The 21801-nt window shown below is 32.8% G+C and overlaps 1 protein-coding gene across 2 annotated transcripts in view; it reads left to right on the top strand.

Moving 5' to 3' along the window:
• The first annotated feature begins 8137 nt into the window (after positions 1 to 8137).
• Positions 8138 to 21801, top strand: part of LOC134693831 (uncharacterized) — a 67546-nt gene continuing 53882 nt past the window's right edge. For both annotated transcript variants that reach the window (XM_063554758.1, XM_063554757.1), the window contains exon 1: positions 8138 to 8323. The gene's annotated coding sequence lies outside the window, so the exon portion shown is untranslated. The remainder of the gene's footprint in view (positions 8324 to 21801) is intronic.

The raw sequence follows: 21801 nt of genomic DNA, 5'->3' as shown, positions 1-21801 counted from the left end.
AATGTGAGATTTAGATTTGATTTAAATTTAGTCCTGCAGTTACTATTTAATATCGTATACACATATATCTATAAATGGATAGGAATAGGATAAATATAAGACTAGAAAAATTTTGAAGCTATCTGTGTTATGGTATTCAGGGGGGGGAACAATTGTGGAAAGGGAGTGGATGTACATATATACTGCTTACAATTTAGTAACTAACTTTTCAAAATAAATTCTAACACAGTGAATAAATCTGAACAATTAAAGAAGGGTAAAATCCAAAACAACTGTGCAACAGCATAAATCCTTACTTTGACATATTTCAATTCCGGTTTTCCCAGCAACACTGATAGCACTATCATGACTTTTCTGAATTGACCTTTCAATAAAGCTATACATTTTTTTTAAATTTACATTTCTTTTAACAAGAAAAATAAGAAAACTTTATATATACCAATATTCACCATGGGGAAATATTACGTGTCTATATGCCATTTTGTTTTTCTTTTATCACATATTTATTTGTTTTTATAGTGATAAAGATTATAACCCAATGTTTGCTACTGTAACCCTATTTTGACATGGTTAACTTTTATGTCTGTATATATGTATAAGCAGACGTGGTATCAGTGTAAATGAGACGACTCTCCATCCTAGTCACAATTATCAAAAGTAAACCATTATAGGTCAAAGTACGGTCTTCAACAAGGAGCATTGGCTCACACCGAACAGCAAGCTATAAACAGGTCCCAAGAATGACTAGTGTAAAATCATTCAAACTGAAAAACAAATCTATATAAAAAAAAAACCAAGAAAACACTTATGAAGCACATCATCAAACGACAACTATTGAACATCAGATTCCTGACTCAGGACAGGTACAACAAATGAAACAGGTCTAGATGTTTCAACCTCCACCCTTATCTGAAACATATTTATGCTTGTTACACATTGTTGTCAATAAAAATGGAATTTTATGCGACTGTCATACAAGTGAGAGGTTCAGCTAGCTTTAAAACCATGTTCAATCCATCATTTTCTACAAAAGAAAATTACTGCATCAAGACATGAGTACGACAGTTGATTTCCAAACGTTCGGTGTGTTTAAGCTTTGCTTTGGCTTTTTGTTAAATACTATCCTATTTGAATTTTCCTTGCATGGAGTTCGACATTTTTGATATTCTACTTTTTAATATCATTTGATTGGCGGGTGGGTGGATGCGTTAACAAATGTAATACCATTATGTCGCAAAACACACCTACAATACTAAGTATTGGAAAAGAAGCTGAAGGTGACACAGATATACTGCTTCCAATTGTAAGGTTTAACACACCTTATGTATAGGAAAACGCGCTGAATTAATAAAAATAACAAACTTTTTAATATTTAACACATCAATATTATAAAAAGGAGGGTTAAAATCTCAAACAGCTGTGCAACAATATTTTTTTCTCGTAATAATATTTTAATATCATTTGTTTGGCGTGTGTGTGGAGGCGTTAACAAATCAAACAGTGTAGGTGTTAACAAATCAAATAACATATTGTTCCACACATTATGTAGTAAATTACGTCCACTCGACAAAGTCCTTGGGACTACTATTGTTGAGGTTGTGCTGTACACACAGACTAATCCACTTGGCTGTTTGTGATGTAGAGATAAAAATTAGACCCACGTCCGACAAGTTTCATTAATCTCAAGAAAATAGCAAATTGTCAGTAGGGAAAAGTCATGAAAAGTAAAACTAACCATGCAGATCTTACCACACTGAATGAATGTGGATAGTTGTCTCATTGGCAATCATACCACATCTTCCTTTTTTATATATACACGAAAGTGTGTGTACCAAGGCAAGACTATGGCAGTTAAACGTTACAATTGTTCAACGCGCACTTTCTGGATATTGGTTGATGTTTAAAGCCATTTTCAGCACTGTTGACTATTTTGTGATGGCCAGTTTATATTGGTGGTTGAAACCTAGACTGTAGATTGACTGGAAAAGGAATGCATGGTCGACTATGAATATCAAATTTATATTAAAAATCCTTAATGTCAGTTTTAAACAAGATTTTTTTACTTGTTTTCGTGAAATCCTAATTCAATATAAAACACTTTTTAAAATCGAGGAACATTAATATTAATTAAAATTAACAATTTGTGGTCCGTTTTTAAACGTGCATTTTATGCAATTATTAAGGTTACAATTTCACATTATTTGTTTCACTCACAGGGTGAATATGTCTATCAAATTAGAAGTAGTAGTAACTTCCCCTTATTCATACGGGGATTTAAAGTAAAATTATATTTCGATATTTGTCAACAATTGTACATTTCTTAAAATGTTATATAAAATTGAGAATGGAAATGGGGAATGTGTCAAAGAGACAACAACCCGACCAAATAAAAAAAACAACAGCAGAAGGTCACCAACAGGTCTTCAATGTAGCGAGAAATTCCCGCACCCGGAGGCGTCCTTCAGCTGGCCCCTAAACAAATATATACTAGTTCAGTGATAATGAACGCCATACTAATTTCCAAATTGTACACAAGAAACTAAAATTCAAATAATACAAGAATAACAAAGGCCAGAGGCTCCTGACTTGGGACAGGCGCATAAATGCGGCGGGGTTAAACATGTTTGTGAGATCTCAACCCTCCCCCTATACCTCTAACCAATGTAGAAAAGTAAACGCATAACAATACACACATTAAAATTCAGTTCAAGAGAAGTCCGAGTCTGATGTCAGAAGATGTAACCAAAGAAAATAAACAAAATGACAATAATACATAAATAACAACAGACTACTAGCAGTTAACTGACATGCCAGCTCCAGACTTCAATTAAACTGACTGAAAGATTATGATTTCATCATATGAACATCAGGCACAATCCTTCCAGTTAGGGGTTTAGTATCATACCATCATAACATATATGAGAAGAACATAACCCGTGTCATGCCAACAACTGTTTTTAGAATAAATGTGTTTAGTTCTGACGCAAAGACCTTATCAATGACTCAATATTAACGCCAAAATATGCAATCTTTAATGACTTGACAACAGTATCGTAATTATATCCCTTCTTAATAAGTCTATTCAAAGGTTTTGTAAGTTTCTGAGGTGAATACTGACACCTTTGTGCTTTATAAAGAATATTTCCATAAAAAATTGGATGTGAAATACCTGAACGTATCAGAAGTCTGCATGTTGAGCTATATTTACGCATGATGTCTCTATACCGATGATAAAATTTAGTAAATGTTTTGACTAGTTTTTGATATCGAAAACCCTGGTGTAATAATATTTCAGTAAAACATAAATTTCTCTCGTTGAAATCTTAACAATGTTACATACACGAGCGAATCGTACAAGTTGAGATATATAAACACCGTAAGATGGCGACAAGGGAACGTCACCATCTAAAAACGGATAATTAACGATAGGAAATGAAAAATCATCCCTTTTATCATAAATTTTAGTATTCAGCTTTCCGTTAGTGATATAGATATCAAGATCGAGGAAAGGGCAGTGGTCATTGTTAGTATTAGCTTTATTTAAAGTAAGTTCAGCAGGATAAATTTCATTAATATACATACTGAAGTCGTCATTATTGAGAGCCAAAATATCATCCAAATATCTAAAAGTATTATTAAACTTGTTTATCAGATGTTGTTTTGATGGGTCTTTGCTTATTTTTGTCATAAATTGTAACTCATTACAATACAAAAAGAGGTCCGCAATAAGTGGTGCACAGTTAGTCCCCATTCGAATTCCGATAATCTGACGATATACGGAATCCCCAAAGCGAACAAAAATGTTATCTAGTAAAAATTCAAGGGCATATATAGTATCAAAGCATGTCCAATTAACATAGTTTTTTTGTTTATTGCTACTAAAAAATGACCTAAAAGAGTTTGAACATATATATTCACATTCTGATTTTTTGAATGCCCATTTAATTAGGTGTGTGAATTTTTTCTTAATGAGATTGTGAGGCAATGTGGTATACAGGGTAGAAAAATCAAAACTTTGAACAGATTCAAAATCACCAATATAAGCATGCAATTTATCAAGTACTTTCAACGACTTCTTGACACTCCAAAAGTAATTTATTCCACTATTTTCGAAGGCCTTATTTGAACAATTTATTGTAAGGTTTTTAATTGTACCAAGTGTGCTGATAAGAAGAATAGACAATTTAGTAGTTGAACAATGGCTTGAAGACGAAATAAATCTATATTTGTAAGGGGTTTTGTGTAGCTTCGGAAGCCAATACATAGTTGGGACTTTCATTGTATTTGGCTCTGCTTGTAAAGCGGTGGCTAAAAGTTTATGTTTGTTACAGATTTGTTTTCTGAAAATGGAGTCAGTTGGAATGTTGGTGAATTGGTGATTTCCTTTTTCAGAACCTCAATGTAAAATTTACGTCAAACAATTATAATATTATTAGCAGCTTTATCGGCCGGGACAAAAACAAATTCCTTGGCTAGTTCTTTTAGTTTATGTTCGATACGAGAAATAGGTTTATTGTGGTTATTGTTAATAGTAAAATGTTCTTTAAAATGTTGAATACGTATATCAACTATCTTCATTACTGAATTAAAAAAAGAGTACAAAGATTTTTTGTCAGCTTTTTCCCCGTTTTATCCATTTCATACAGTAAGTATAGAGTGAGTCGTGGATGATATTACGACACTCATTCCAATTAATAATTGACGGGGACGATATTCAGGTCCTTTACTGAGGAATGATTTTAACTCTCGGTCTTGAACGATGTTGAGATCTCCTGTTATAACATGGGAAAATGGGTCCATAAATATATTCGGAATTACTGCAATTACATGAAGTAGGTGTATGTTCACTGATATTAACATCTTTACACAATTGACTATAATTAAACACAAATTTCCGGGTAGATTTCTTGTAAATATAATAAATAAGAGGTAGCTCAGTTTTGTCAAAATATCCAGGAATTTGTTCTTTAATAGAATGGTCGTTAAATATACCGGCAATATTTCAGTACAAAGCCTTTATTGACATACTTAATTTTAATAAAATGTTTTTATGATCTTCAGGGCGATCAATTTTGGGAAATAATTTAGAATAACAATATGCCATAATAATTTGAACAATTTCATATTTAGGACTGCTATATCAAATTGTGTTGCAATCCTCCAAAATTTTATTTAACTTATTAACCGGTAACGAACAGAGTTGTGTTAACAGATAATGTCTGCCGTTGTTTTTTGAAATAGAAATTAGGTCCGAAATATTGGTATGATGGGCCCGAAATTTTCTTTGATTGCGATTTGTTCTACGACCGTGAGAACGGTTTTTACGAACAGTTTTAGAAACTATATCCAAAATGTTAACGGAATTGGTTCTAGATATATTACCAATTCCCATGATATTATCAATTGGTAATGACCATGCACAATCATTACATCATAATTTCCAAAACTAGCCAAAACATTTACTATATTCTATCGTTGTTTAATTTATAGTGAAGCATGTCTAGTTTTTAATAAATATATATGAAATATCAAGGAATTGTATATTTAAATATACAATTCCTTGGAAATATAGAGTGATAAATGTCCAGTGATGGATACTTTTGGCCACACTCTATGTTTATTTTATTATACCATTTATACAATTATACATCTATGATACAAAGTTCATAAAATTGTAGATGAGAGGTCTTTTTTCTTGCATTACAATCTAAATTAATCACAATGTGTTTTTCATCAATAAATCATAATTTTAGCGCTTTTGCTCATGTTTGTGTTGTTATTTTAAAGATCTTTAAACAACCGCTTATATAGAATAGAATAGAATATCTTTTATTTCCATAAGAGGTACCCTCAAGGGGTATAGTGCATATACATTCATGACAATATATAGTTACAAACAATTACAAATAAAGCAAAACAACAAAACAGTATGCTTTAAAAAGTTAGACATTTTAAATATTACTTACAGTATCCCAGTGTTATATTATAAATGTTTACTCAAGGCAGGTGTTTTGATAAGAAATAGCCAAGTTGTTTTAAAATATCAATAGACTCACAGTTTAATAGCCAAATAAATTTATTGATCATATCCAAGGAGTAAAAATTTTTACATTCTTTAAATATCAGATCAAATAACATGTCTCTATCCTTAGAGTATACAGGACATTCTATAAGAAAATGAAGTTCATCTTCCACTTTATTCAAATCGCATTTATCACAAATTCTTTGATGAACTTCTAATTTGGAATATCTCCCAGTTTCAATTTTAAGTCTATGAGATGAAATCCTGAATTTTGTGATAGCTTTTCTCAAATCAAAATTTTTCAAGATATTAAATAATTTTCTTTACAAAATGATGTTTTAAACTGACAATATGTTCTTAGTTTTCCTTGGCTATTTTGGCTATAAGCATTTTCCCAAGATTTGACATATGATACTTTTAAACAATTAAGTAAACATTTTCTGAATTTGTATTTACTAAAATTAATGAAGTTACTAGGCAGGTCAATAATTTTACATAAGTGTCTGACACTGCTATACCAACTATTGTGATTTTTATCATCTAAATCTTTAGAGGTTTGTAAGGCTTTATATAATAAAGAGTCCTCAGGCATATTTTCAATTCTAAAATAATAATTCAGTAAATTTTTCACAATACTAATATAAATAGGAAATCTACCTAGTTCAGAGAGTACAGCAAAATTGCTGCTCTTTCTGTTTACACCCAAAATAAATTTTGTTATTTTCATGTGTAATTTATCTGGTTCAAGATCTGAATAAATTTTATCTAAGACTATATCATTTCTAAATTTACTACTCTTTGGGTTAAATGTACCCCAAATTTCAGAGGAATATAAAGAAATAGGTTTGATCATGTGATCAAATAGATGTAGACTGGTAGTAATTTTTGGATGTGAACGAATAACATCTTTGCATAATTTATAATAGCCTTTTAGACTCTTTTTGTACAATTCCTGTCTTGCATGAGAGAAGACTCCTGAAGCCGAAAATATAAGGCCTAAATACTTGTAGTGCTGTACACATTCCAGTTCAACTTGCTGAAGAGTAAATTTTTCATTGATAAGTCTACCTTGCTTATTAAATACTAAAATTTTTGTTTTATTGGTGTTTATGTTTAAGCACCAGTCAGAGCAAAACTTATCAACATTTTTTAACTTAGATTGAAGACCATATGATGTGGTAGAGAGCAAAACAATATCATCAGCATACATTAAACAATTAATATTAGTATCACCCAAAATCAGATCATCATCAATATTATCAATATATGATGGAAAGTCATTTATAAAAATTTTGAAAAGATTAGGGCTTATGTTATCACCTTGTCGAACCCCTAATTTAACTCTAAAAGAGTCAGTTAAAATTTTCCCAGCTTTGACACAAGTTGAGCTAACATTGTACATGTTCTTTATAATGTTGTAAAAATTTCCTCCTAATCCCATCTGTAATAGTTTATATTTAATACCACTATGTATGACTGAATCAAACGCCTTTTTAAAATCTATAAAACAGGCATACAATTTTTTACCTGTGGAAAGTACCGAGTCAATCAGATTTTTAAGCAAAAACTTATGATCAGATGTTCTGGACTTTTTAACAAAGCCAATCTGAAACTCAGTAATTAGACTGTTTTGTAATAAATATTTGTCAAGTCTATCATTTAAGATTGTATTAAAAAGTTTATCAATTGCACATGTAATTGAGATGCCTCTGTAGTTTGAGGGATCAGTTGAGTCCCCTGACTTAAAAAGGGGTAGAGTGTATCCTTCAGCCCAGCATTCGGGATATTTTCCTGTATTAAGACATAAATTAAATAATTTTCTATAACATGGAACTAAACTATTGGCACTTGCCTTTAGCATTTCATTAGTTATAAAATCTAAGCCATATAAATACGACAGAACTATTTACAGACATTACATATATACAGATAAAGCAAGGATTTGTACATCCTTGGATAAAATAGCATCTATGAAGCCTGTGAATAACACTTTGTCTTTTGTATACAAGAAGATTTCCACTGTGAAGATTTCGTCGTATATGTTTAAAACTTCATTTGTCGGGGCAGGGTAAGGGGTTTTCGCATGACTTGTTTTTACAGCAGTCGCGTGCCATTTATTGAACCCTGAAACATAAGTTGCATGGCTGCGGAAAAAAATCAATAGTATTACGTGTAACAGTCATGCGTTAACCATTTATGATTGACCTTAATATGATCTAGATAAAATTGTGAACTGATAAGACTAGTTATCAAGTCGAGGCAACGCATCGTTACACAGGAAGAAGTACACAGTTATGGATGGTAAGTCAAGTGCATATTTTCTCTGCTTTGCATGACTGCTCCTTGTGGGCTCTAGATCTGTGATCAGTTATAAATGTAATGTCTGTATTTTACTCTTTACCCCGGGAATTCTGCAAACAAAGATTGGCTAATGCTTTATCTTAGCACAGGAATCGGAAGTTCTATCAATACGAGAAGCTCTATTGATAGTCGACCTTATTATTTACAGAATTTTATTGATAGAACTTCCGATTCCTGTGATCTTAGGAAAATATAATTTTAGTGTTTTTCAATGTCACTACTGACAATGACTGAATAGTTTGCCTTTTATTCCCCCCAAAGCACAAATAATGAAGTATATCAACAATCATGTCGTTAAAAACTCACAGCAGCAGCAGAGCCTACTCATGTTATGTACTTGTAATGTACAAAAATGTAACAGTTCTGACTATAGATGAAGCTTATTTATTATTACTTTTTATTTAATGACAGGAGTGTGTTTCTTTTTTAACACAATACACTTAATTTCTTAAATAAGGGGGAGGGGCGAATTTCTATTTTTTTATGAAGCTCTTTCAATTAAAAAAAATCTTAAGTACATGTACATGTAGAAGACTAGAACTCAAAAGTAACCAACCCACTAATGAACCTTATCACTTTTCCTGGCTTACCCGAGAATCTATCCACGTCGTACAACAATCACTTGTTCTCAGATGCAGTTAAAACCACATTAGAAATTGCATCAGATATTATTTTGTCAAATATATTATTTCTCAATGAAAAAGTTAAATCACTATGGTATATCTGTAAACTTTGTGTTAAATTTTTTTATTTGGAAACATTTCTGATTTTCCAAAAGGAAAGGGTGAGTTACTAATTGTCTCTGCTGCTCATCTCTACCGCAGGCCGATTGATATTTAACCCTAATCATCTTTAAGGCTTACACATGTACATTTGTATTTAGCAATGACAAAAAAACAAACATAATTAGATAAGGACAGACTGTGCCATAGCCTAAACTATTAGGAAATATTTTATGAAAATGATGAATAAACAACAGTTCACAAAACATATATAGGGAACTACCACAACAACAAAAAACCCAAGCGTGAAATCATCCTCAGGTTACATTTGGCAGTTTCAGCTCCACTAGAGCCACATCCAGTTCTATTTTAAATAAGAAAAAAACAAATTTTACAAATAATTCAGCATAATTGAACTTGTTAATCAACTCCTTTAATTATTGGGATACGTTTCTTCAATAAAAATTGTGTATTCCTTCAATAAAAATTGTGTACCAATATAATATTTATTTGTTATAATGTTGAGAACTCAGTCAAAAGTCAAGCCCGAGGTCAAGAGTCTGGGTCAAGATCTTGTCATTACTATATCAATAAAGTCCACTGAACACATTTTATCCAAATTGGTTTAAATAATAATTGTCAAATTAGATACATGTACATTGTAACACTGAAAAATGGATGCCTTTAATTTATTTTCAAGGTCAGAGGTGAAAGGTCATGGATGCTAAGGCCCAAGACCAGTAAAACTTTATCAGTTAATATAGGATGCATGGCTACTATTGATTTTGAAGGTCTCAGGTCAAAGGTTATGCTTAAAGTCTATATTCAGATTACTTTTAATCAGACATTAAAGTACAACAAATGGAAGTTTTTAACAACCTTGACTGGCTATACAGCCCTTGCACTGTGGGTAGACTCAGTATACTTGATTTCCATTGGGAGAGAATGATCCTGTTTATTTATTATCATTAGGCATGTTAGGGTAATGGTGAAAGAATATATTACGAGCCCATGTCAAAAATATGTCAACACCACATAGTTTAGCTTTGAATGTGATGTGTATTTACTAAAGTTTGATATTCCTAATTATCATGTAAGAAGAAAAGTGTAGCATGAGTAAGAAGCAATTCTAGGAAACAGTAACTTAAATCATATATTTTGGAAAGGTTGGTGTTATAATCTGCTTATCAGGGCCTTAGGTACAGTTTACACAATATGAATTTGTCGAGCCTGCAACTTTAGTTGCAGAAAGCTCGACATAGGGATAGTGATCCGGCGACAGCGTTAGCTAACTTCTTAAAAGCTTTATATTTTATAAGGTGGAAGACCTGGATGCTTCATACTTTGTATATGAATGCCTCATGTAACGAAATTTCCGTCAGTCATTATCCAATGTCCTTGACCTCATTTTCATATTTTAGTGATTATTTGAAAAAAGTAAAGATTTTTTGTAATGTTAAATTCTCTCTCACTAAAAGTTATAGGATGACTATACTTGCAAGGTCCTCATGACCGTCAGACAGTTTTCACTTGACCTCGACCTCATTTTGTGGATCAGTGAACAAGGTTAAGTTTTCGTGGTCAAGTCCATATCTCAGATACTATGAGCAATAGGTCTAGTATATTCGATGTATGGAAGGACTGTAAGGTGTACATGTCCAACTGGCAGGTGTCATCTGACCTTGTCCTCATTTTCATGGTTAAATGATTACAGTTAAGTTTTTGTCTTTTGGTTTGTTTTTCTTAAACTATAGGCAATGGTCAACTATATAAGTTGTCTAAAAGAATTGTTAGCTGTACATGTACATGCCTGCCTGGCATGGTTCAACTGACCTTGACCTCATTTTCATGGTTCATTGGTCAATGTTTAGTTTTCTTGCTGCTTGGTTAATGTTATGTTACTGTGAGTCTGACAGGTGTAATAAAGCTTTATATTTAGGACTATCAACATAATAATAATATCAATGATTAGTAAAGAAGGCGACATTTCAGCTGTCTTGTTTATTTTATACATCACCAGCAAATCACAGATTGTCAAGTAAAAGTCCCATTGGGATTTGAACCTGTCCCACTTTCTCCTTCCTAACTAAATTATAGGAAAAATAATTGAATTTTATGTCTGACCTTTATTTGTTACTAGAATTGTAGGTAGATTAAATCAAAACAATTTTTTTTAGAATAATAGTAAGAATAGTGTTTAATTTAAGTGATTTATACATATAATTTACACCAGGATAATGTAAATGTATTTGATATCTTTCATTATCATGCTTTTCCATATGATATAGCTGAAACTTAACCTCTTAACTTTTGAAATTTGACCTTTTGCATTAACCATTATATATTGGTACAATAGATATAGGAAGATGTGGTATGAGTGCCAATGAGACATCTCCATCCAAATAAGAATTTATAAAAGTAAACCATTATAGTATGAATTAGAAATGTGACGAGCCACTAACACCATTATGGTGAATCTATTATAGTATGAATTATATATATGACTATAGCCACTAACACCTTCATGGTGAATCCATTATAGTATGAATTAGATATATGACTAGCCACTAATACCTTCATGGTGAATCCATTATAGTATGAATTAGATATATGACGAGCCACTAATACCTTCATGGTGAATCCATTATAGTATGAATTAGATATATGACTAGCCACTTACACCTTCATGGTGAATCCAATGTCTTCATATCTGTAAAAGTATTTTTGTCATTTGCACTTTTTAAATAATCAATGGATGATTAAGGTAACCAGTGATCAGGGAACCAGTTATCTGATCTGTGATTTACATCTCTTTTCACTTATATCATCATCTCTCAATAAACTTTATTACCCTAAAAATTAATTAAAGGTTTTCTTGTTCTCAGATGAAAATTCATTACTTTGACTTGTGTTTGATGTTGGTAACATGTTACTGGAGCGTGAATTGTCAAGTTCCGCTGACTGCCTTCATGATTTGGTTGGCTAGGTAACATACACAGATGTCATAGCCATGAGCCAAGATGCATCCATCATTTCTCAGCTAATGGATTTTTCCTTCATTCTGTTTTATCTCAGTTCACTGACTTGTATATTTGCTCTTAATGACTTTGAAGTAATTACAGTTTTTTTTCTTGATTTCCAAGCTTTTTTTTTCTGTAAAAACAACTAATTATTAGAATGAACTTTTATAAACTCTAGTTAGATTTCTGAATTTTAAATTTGCACTTTTTGTCTATCATATACTGTATATTTAGAAATTATTGTGTGCATTTATTATTTTGATTTTGTCATTAAAGACTTAAATACAATTTCATTTTTTGTGATATTGAAAAAAATCCTGTTTAATTCATATAAAAAATTCAAAAAGGGATTTTAACTTATTACGATTATAACCCTGTTACAGTTAACAGTAGTCATGATTGTACCCATACTTGTATATGTGGTTCTTATTTTTTTAAATACATTAATTTACCTCTTTACCATAGGTTTTAAAACTTTCTTAATATTGCACTTTGTTCTTGTACTAAATACACTTCACTTCCTGCCAATGTACTCTTAATTAAAGGTAAGCAAATAACAGGTAATCAATCATTTATACCTTACTGACAGACATCCATGAAATTTTCTTCATATTTTTATCAGGCAAAGTGGCCTTGATGTGGATTAGCTGAGGTTTTGAGGCTCTGACTTAAATAGTCTAAATTTTAATCTGAATCTCAACATCAAAAGTTTATTATGGTATTTTTTGGTTAGGGGGAAATGCATCTGAACCTGACGAAATTATACTCTGTTGCTCAACATGTAATCAGTGTTGAATTGACGCAGATTTTTTTTTTGTATGTTCGTCTTTCAAATATACATGTAATGTACATGTATGAACTTGCGTCACATTTCTCTCAGCAACTGTGAATCAGATCTATATAATATTTATTACTGTTTTGCTGAACAATATTTGTAAAATAAATGACCTTGAGGTCACTAAAAAAGACCACAATTTATATAATGTCATTATGACATAGATAGACTTTGATAAGTTGGGAACTAGAAATTTTGAGGTATTGATATGCAGCTTAATCTTTAAAAACAATCTATATATCTAACAGATTATTATATGACTGCAAATTTTTTATAAAAACACTTTTTTTTTAAAGTGTTTTTCTTGGTTTGGTTGGGTTGTTGTCCCTTTGACACATTTTCCATTCCCATTCAAATTTTATTGAGTAGTTTGGTCTTCTATTTGATTAAATTAATGAATTTGACCAGACTTTGTTGTTTTTGTTTTGTTTTTTAAGATTTTATTTTTGTCCAATTGTCAAGGTGATATATATTTACCCTGTGCATGGTGGGAAGCTGTCTCATTTGCAATCATTCCACATCTCCTTTGTATTCCAGTGTAATGACTTGAAGAAAATCACATAATATTAATTCTTGTATGCTGATGTATTCAGGTAGACATTATATCAGAGCATGTTCCGTGTGGTAATATTGAAATTATAGTTAAACTGTCATTACATAAAAATTAGATTTTAATGGAAAGATTTATAGAAATTCTATTGAAAAGAGAATAATACCAATTTAATTTCAATATTTGAATGAATATGGAAAATAAAACACCTATTGTATAAAATTTATGTAGATATTTTGCAATATGTTTCCTCTTTTTTTGATTAATCCTGTTGTAATACTAGCTGAAGCATATCTGATATAAAGTATGCGTCTGCATGACTTGGTTCATGAATTTTCATTAGACTTTAAAGCTTTGTTCTACGTTTTAAGGATCATTTATCCCGTAAATTACAATACTGAGAGCGCAGAGCGTGAAAATGTCAAAGGCTCTGGTATTCCGCATGGTTTGTTCTAGTAATGAACAAAATCATGTATTGTTATAAAAATTAATGCATATCAATATCTGGCGTGTTGTTATGGCTAATGAAGTCAGCCTTGGATCTTATTTTTCCAAATTAAAATATGTTTTCTGTACTGATGGCAGTGATTATTCACTTGGCCTGGAGGAGAAAATAAGTTGATATCACTTGTCAGTTTGTCATTAGCTCAGTTCTTCATTATTAGAATATGAGAAGGGATTCATTCCGATTACAATCATCACAGATTGTGATTACTAAAGACATCATTTTGTAAAGAAAGCAACGATATTCAATGTTTGGAAATTTATTCAAACCAAAATGTTCAGCTTTCTTTTATGGTGGTCATTGCCTACTTTGTCTGGGTTTCAGAGGGAACTATTTATTTAGTCTATGCCTATTTTGTCTTGGTTTCAAAGGGAACTCTTTATTAAGTCTATGCCTATTTTGTCTGGGTTTCTAAGGGAACTCTTTATTTAGTCTATGCCTATTTTGTCTGTGTTTCAAAGAGAACTCTTTATTTAGTCTATGCCTGTTTTGTCTGGGTTTCAAAGGGAACTCTTTATTTAGTCTATGCCTATTTTGTCTGGATTTCAAAAGGAACTCTTTATTTAGACTATGCCTGTTTTGTCTGGGTTTCAAAGGGAACTCTTTATTTAGTCTATGCCTATTTTTTCTCCCAGGGTTTCAAAGGGAACTCTTTATTTAGTCTATGCCTGTTTTGTCTGGGTTTCAAAGGAACTCTTTATTTAGTCTATGCCTGTTTTGTCTGGGTTTCAAAGGAACTCTTTATTTAGTCTATGCCTATTTTGTCTGGGTTTCAAAGGGAACTCTTTATTTAGTCTATGCCTATTTTGTCGGGGTTTCAAAGAGAACTCTTTATTTAGTCTATGCCTGTTTTGTCTGGGTTTCAAAGGGAACTCTTTATTTAGTCTATGCCTGTTTTGTCTGGGTTTCAAAGGGAACTCTTTATTTAGTCTATGCCTATTTTGTTTGGGTTTCGAAGGGAACATTTTATTTAGTCTATGCCTCTTTTGTCTGTGTTTCAAAGGGAACTCTTTATTTAGTCTATGCCTCTTTTGTCTGTGTTTCAAAGGGAACTCTTTATTTAGTCTATGCCTCTTTTGTCTGTGTTTCAAAGGGAACTCTTTATTTAGTCTATGCCTCTTTTGTCTGGGTTTCAAAGGGAACTCTTTATTTAGTCTATGCCTCTTTTGTCTGTGTTTCAAAGGGAACTCTTTATTTAGTCTATGCCTCTTTTGTCTGTGTTTCAAAGGGAACTCTTTATTTAGTCTATGCCTCTTTTGTCTGGGTTTCAAAGGGAACTCTTTATTTAGTCTATGCCTCTTTTGTCTGTGTTTCAAAGGGAACTCTTTATTTAGTCTATGCCTCTTTTGTCTGTGTTTCAAAGGGAACTCTTTATTTAGTCTATGCCTCTTTTGTCTGGGTTTCAAAGGGAACTCTTTATTTAGTCTATGCCTATTTTGTCTGTGTTTCAAAGGGAACTCTTTATTTAGTCTATGCCTCTTTTGTCTGTGTTTCAAAGGGAACTCTTTATTTAGTCTATGCCTCTTTTGTCTGTGTTTCAAAGGGAACTCTTTATTTAGTCTATGCCTGTTTTGTCTGGGTTTCAAAGGGAACTCTTTATTTAGTCTATGCCTATTTTGTCTGGGTTTCAAAGGGAACTCTTTATTTAGTCTATGCCTGTTTTGTCTGGGTTTCAAAGGAACTCTTTATTTAGTCTATGCCTGTTTTGTCTGGGTTTCAAAGGGAACTCTTTATTTAGTCTATGCCTATTTTGTCTGGGTTTCAAAGGGAACTCTATTTAGTCTATGCCTATTTTGTCGGGGTTTCAAAGAGAACTCTTTATTTAGTCTATGCCTGTTTTGTCTGGGTTTCAAAGGGAACTCTTTATTTAGTCTATGCCTGTTTTGTCTGGGTTTCAAAGGGAACTCTTTATTTAGTCTATGCCTATTTTGTTTGGGTTTCGAAGGGAACATTTTATTTAGTCAATGCCTCTTTTGTCTGTGTTTCAAAGGGAACTCTTTATTTAGTCTTTGCCTTTTTTGTCTGTGTTTCAAAGGGAACTCTTTATTAAGTCTATGTCTATTTTGTCTGGGTTTCAAAGGGAACTCTTTATTTAGTCTATGCCTCTTTTGTCTGTGTTTCAAAGGGAACTCTTTATTAAGTCTATGCCTCTTTTGTCTGTGTTTCAAAGGGAACTCTTTATTTAGTCTATGTCTCTTTTGTCTGGGTTTCAAAGGGAACTCTTTATTTAGTCTATGCCTATTTTGTCTGGGTTTCAAAGGGAACTCTTCATTTAGTCTATGCCTATTTTGTCTGGGTTTCAAAGGGAACTCTTTATTTAGTCTATGCCTCTTTTGTCTGTGTTTCAAAGGGAACTCTTTATTTAGTCTATGCCTATTTTGTCTGGGTTTCAAAGGGAACTCTTTATTTAGTCTATGCCTCTTTTGTGTGGGTTTCAAAGGGAACTCTTTATTTAGTCTATGCCTCTTTTGTCTGGGTTTCAAAGGGAACTCTTTATTTAGTCTATGCCTCTTTTGTCTGTGTTTCAAAGGGAACTCTTTATTTAGTCTATGCCTCTTTTGTCTGTGTTTCAAAGGGAACTCTTTATTTAGTCTATGCCTGTTTTGTCTGGGTTTCAAAGGGAACTCTTTATTTAGTCTATGCCTCTTTTGTCTGTGTTTCAAAGGGAACTCTTTATTTAGTCTATGCCTCTTTTGTCTGTGTTTCAAAGGGAACTCTTTATTTAGTCTATGCCTCTTTTGTGTGGGTTTCAAAGGGAACTCTTTATTTAGTCTATGCCTATTTTGTCTGGGTTTCAAAGGGAACTCTTTATTTAGTCTATGCCTCTTTTGTCTGTGTTTCAAAGGGAACTCTTTATTTAGTCTATGCCTCTTTTGTCTGGGTTTCAAAGGGAACTCTTTATTTAGTCTATGCCTCTTTTGTCTATGTTTCAAAGGGAACTCTTTATTAAGTCTATGCCTCTTTTGTCTGTGTTTCAAAGGGAACTCTTTATTTAGTCTATGCCTCTTTTGTCTGGGTTTCAAAGGGAACTCTTTATTTAGTATCATGCCTATTTTGTCTGTGTTTCAAAGGGAACTCTTTATTAAGTCTATGCCTATTTTGTCTGGGTTTCAAAGGAACTCTTTATTTAGTCTATGCCTCTTTTTTCTGTGTTTCAAAGGGAACTCTTTATTTAGTCTATGCCTCTTTTGTCTGGGTTTCAAAGAGAACTCTTTATTTAGTCTATGCCTATTTTGTCTGGGTTTGAAAGGGAACTCTTTATTTAGTCTATGCCTCTTTTGTCTGTGTTTTAAAGGGAGCTCTTTATTTAGTCTATGCCTATTTTGTCTGGGTTTCAAAGGGAACTCTTTATTTAGTCTATGCCTCTTTTGTCTGTGTTTCAAAGGAAACTCTTTATTTAGTCTATGCCTGTTTTGTCTGGGTTTTAAAGGGAACTCTTTATTTAGTCTATGCCTATTTTGTCTGGGTTTCAAAGGGAACTCTTTATTTAGTCTATGCCTGTTTTGTCTGGGTTTCAATGGAACTCTTTATTTAGTCTATGCCTGTTTTGTCTGGGTTTCAAAGGGAACTCTTTATTTAGTCTATGCCTATTTTGTCTGGGTTTCAAAGGGAACTCTTTATTTAGTCTATGCCTATTTTGTCGGGGTTTCAAAGAGAACTCTTTATTTAGTCTATGCCTGTTTTGTCTGGGTTTCAAAGGGAACTCTTTATTTAGTCTATGCCTGTTTTGTCTGGGTTTCAAAGGGAACTCTTTATTTTTGCTATGCCTATTTTGTTTGGGTTTCGAAGGGAACATTTTATTTAGTCTATGCCTCTTTTGTCTGTGTTTCAAAGGGAACTCTTTATTTAGTCTATGCCTGTTTTGTCTGTGTTTCAAAGGAACTCTTTATTTAGTCTATGCCTATTTTGTCTGGGTTTCAAAGGGAACTCTTTATTTAGTCTATGCCTCTTTTGTCTGTGTTTCAAAGGGAACTCTTTATTTAGTCTATGCCTCTTTTGTTTGGGTTTCATAGGGAACTCTTTATTTAGTCTATGCCTCTTTTGTCTGTGTTTCAAAGGGAACTCTTTATTTAGTCTATGCCTCTTTTGTCTGTGTTTCAAAGGAAACTCTTTATTTAGTCTATGCCTGTTTTGTCTGGGTTTCAAAGGGAACTCTTTATTAAGTCTTTGCCTTTTTTGTCTGTGTTTCAAAGGGAACTCTTTATTTAGTATATGCCTGTTTTGTCTGGGTTTCAAAGGGAACTCTTTATTTAGTCTATGCCTCTTTTGTCTATGTTTCAAAGGGAACTCTTTATTAAGTCTATGCCTATTTTGTCTGTGTTTCAAAGGGAACTCTTTATTTAGTCTATGCCTCTTTTGTCTGTGTTTCAAAGGGAACTCTTTATTTAGTCTATGCCTGTTTTGTCTGGGTTTCAAAGGGAACTCTTTATTTAGTCTATGCCTCTTTTGTCTGTGTTTCAAAGGGAACTCTTTATTTAGTCTATGCCTCTTTTGTTTGGGTTTCATAGGGAACTCTTTATTTAGTCTATGCCTCTTTTGTCTGTGTTTCAAAGGGAACTCTTTATTTAGTCTATGCCTCTTTTGTCTGTGTTTCAAAGGAAACTCTTTATTTAGTCTATGCCTGTTTTGTCTGGGTTTCAAAGGGAACTCTTTATTTAGTGTATGCCTCTTTTGTCTGTGTTTCAAAGGGAACTCTTTATTAAGTCTATGCCTCTTTTGTCTGTGTTTCAAAGGGAACTCTTTATTTAGTCTATGCCTGTTTTGTCTGGGTTTCAAAGGGAACTCTTTATTTAGTGTATGCCTTTTTTGTCTAGGTTTCAAAGGGAACTCTTTATTTAGTCTATGCCTCTTTTGTCTGTGTTTCAAAGGGAACTCTTTATTTAGTCTATGCCTATTTTGTCTGTGTTTCAAAGGGAACTCTTTATTTAGTCTATGCCTCTTTTGTCTGGGTTTCAAAGGGAACTCTTTATTTAGTCTATGCCTCTTTTGTCTGGGTTTCAAAGGGAACTCTTTATTTAGTCTATGCCTCTTTTGTCTGTGTTTCAAAGGGAACTCTTTATTTAGTCTATGCCTGTTTTGTCTGGGTTTCAAAGGGAACTCTTTATTTAGTCTATGCCTGTTTTGTCTGGGTTTCAAAGGGAACTCTTTATTTAGTCTATGCCTCTTTTGTCTGTGTTTCAAAGGGAACTCTTTATTTAGTCTATGCCTCTTTTGTCTGTGTTTCAAAGGGAACTCTTTATTTAGTCTATGCCTCTTTTGTGTGGGTTTCAAAGGGAACTCTTTATTTAGTCTATGCCTATTTTGTCTGGGTTTCAAAGGGAACTCTTTATTTAGTCTATGCCTCTTTTGTCTGTGTTTCAAAGGGAACTCTTTATTTAGTCTATGCCTCTTTTGTCTGTGTTTCAAAGGGAACTCTTTATTTAGTCTATGCCTCTTTTGTCTATGTTTCAAAGGGAACTCTTTATTAAGTCTATGCCTCTTTTGTCTGTGTTTCAAAGGGAACTCTTTATTTAGTCTATGCCTCTTTTGTCTGGGTTTCAAAGGGAACTCTTTATTTAGTATCATGCCTATTTTGTCTGTGTTTCAAAGGGAACTCTTTATTAAGTCTATGCCTATTTTGTCTGGGTTTGAAAGGAACTCTTTATTTAGTCTATGCCTCTTTTTTCTGTGTTTCAAAGGGAACTCTTTATTTAGTCTATGCCTCTTTTGTCTGGGTTTCAAAGAGAACTCTTTATTTAGTCTATGCCTATTTTGTCTGGGTTTGAAAGGGAACTCTTTATTTAGTCTAAGCCTCTTTTGTCTGTGTTTTAAAGGGAGCTCTTTATTTAGTCTATGCCTATTTTGTCTGGGTTTCAAAGGGAACTCTTTATTTAGTCTATGCCTCTTTTGTCTGTGTTTCAAAGGAAACTCTTTATTTAGTCTATGCCTGTTTTGTCTGGGTTTTAAAGGGAACTCTTTATTTAGTCTATGCCTATTTTGTCTGGGTTTCAAAGGGAACTCTTTATTTAGTCTATGCCTGTTTTGTCTGGGTTTCAATGGAACTCTTTATTTAGTCTATGCCTGTTTTGTCTGGGTTTCAAAGGGAACTCTTTATTTAGTCTATGCCTATTTTGTCTGGGTTTCAAAGGGAACTCTTTATTTAGTCTATGCCTATTTTGTCTGGGTTTCAAAGAGAACTCTTTATTTAGTCTATGCCTGTTTTGTCTGGGTTTCAAAGGGAACTCTTTATTTAGTCTATGCCTGTTTTGTCTGGGTTTCAAAGGGAACTCTTTATTTTTGCTATGCCTATTTTGTTTGGGTTTCGAAGGGAACATTTTATTTAGTCTATGCCTCTTTTGTCTGTGTTTCAAAGGGAACTCTTTATTTAGTCTATGCCTATTTTGTCTGTGTTTCAAAGGAACTCTTTATTTAGTCTATGCCTATTTTGTCTGGGTTTCAAAGGGAACTCTTTATTTAGTCTATGCCTCTTTTGTCTGTGTTTCAAAGGGAACTCTTTATTTAGTCTATGCCTCTTTTGTTTGGGTTTCATAGGGAACTCTTTATTTAGTCTATGCCTCATTTGTCTGTGTTTCAAAGGGAACTCTTTATTTAGTCTATGCCTCTTTTGTCTGTGTTTCAAAGGAAACTCTTTATTTAGTCTATGCCTGTTTTGTCTGGGTTTCAAAGGGAACTCTTTATTAAGTCTTTGCCTTTTTTGTCTGTGTTTCAAAGGGAACTCTTTATTTAGTATATGCCTGTTTTGTCTGGGTTTCAAAGGGAACTCTTTATTTAGTCTATGCCTCTTTTGTCTATGTTTCAAAGGGAACTCTTTATTAAGTCTATGCCTATTTTGTCTGTGTTTCAAAGGGAACTCTTTATTTAGTCTATGCCTCTTTTGTCTGTGTTTCAAAGGGAACTCTTTATTTAGTCTATGCCTGTTTTGTCTGGGTTTCAAAGGGAACTCTTTATTTAGTCTATGCCTCTTTTGTCTGTGTTTCAAAGGGAACTCTTTATTTAGTCTATGCCTCTTTTGTTTGGGTTTCATAGGGAACTCTTTATTTAGTCTATGCCTCTTTTGTCTGTGTTTCAAAGGGAACTCTTTATTTAGTCTATGCCTCTTTTGTCTGTGTTTCAAAGGAAACTCTTTATTTAGTCTATGCCTGTTTTGTCTGGGTTTCAAAGGGAACTCTTTATTTAGTGTATGCCTCTTTTGTCTGTGTTTCAAAGGGAACTCTTTATTAAGTCTATGCCTCTTTTGTCTGTGTTTCAAAGGGAACTCTTTATTTAGTCTATGCCTGTTTTGTCTGGGTTTCAAAGGGAACTCTTTATTTAGTGTATGCCTTTTTTGTCTAGGTTTCAAAGGGAACTCTTTATTTAGTCTATGCCTCTTTTGTCTGTGTTTCAAAGGGAACTCTTTATTTAGTCTATGCCTATTTTGTCTGTGTTTCAAAGGGAACTCTTTATTTAGTCTATGCCTCTTTTGTCTGGGTTTCAAAGGGAACTCTTTATTTAGTCTATGCCTCTTTTGTCTGGGTTTCAAAGGGAACTCTTTATTTAGTCTATGCCTCTTTTGTCTGTGTTTCAAAGGGAACTCTTTATTTAGTCTATGCCTGTTTTGTCTGGGTTTCAAAGGGAACTCTTTATTTAGGCTATGCCTCTTTTGTCTGTGTTTCAAAGGGAACTCTTTATTTAGTCTATGCCTATTTTGTCTGTGTTTCAAAGGGAACTCTTTATTTAGTCTATGCCTCTTTTGTCTGTGTTTCAAAGGGAACTCTTTATTTAGTCTATGCCTCTTTTGTCTGGGTTT

The sequence above is a fragment of the Mytilus trossulus genome, chromosome 12 (assembly GCF_036588685.1).
Source record: "Mytilus trossulus isolate FHL-02 chromosome 12, PNRI_Mtr1.1.1.hap1, whole genome shotgun sequence".
Lineage (NCBI taxonomy): Eukaryota > Metazoa > Mollusca > Bivalvia > Mytilida > Mytilidae > Mytilus > Mytilus trossulus.
The sequence above is the reverse complement of the archived record's forward strand: the minus strand, read 5'-3'. Positions and strand labels throughout refer to the sequence as shown.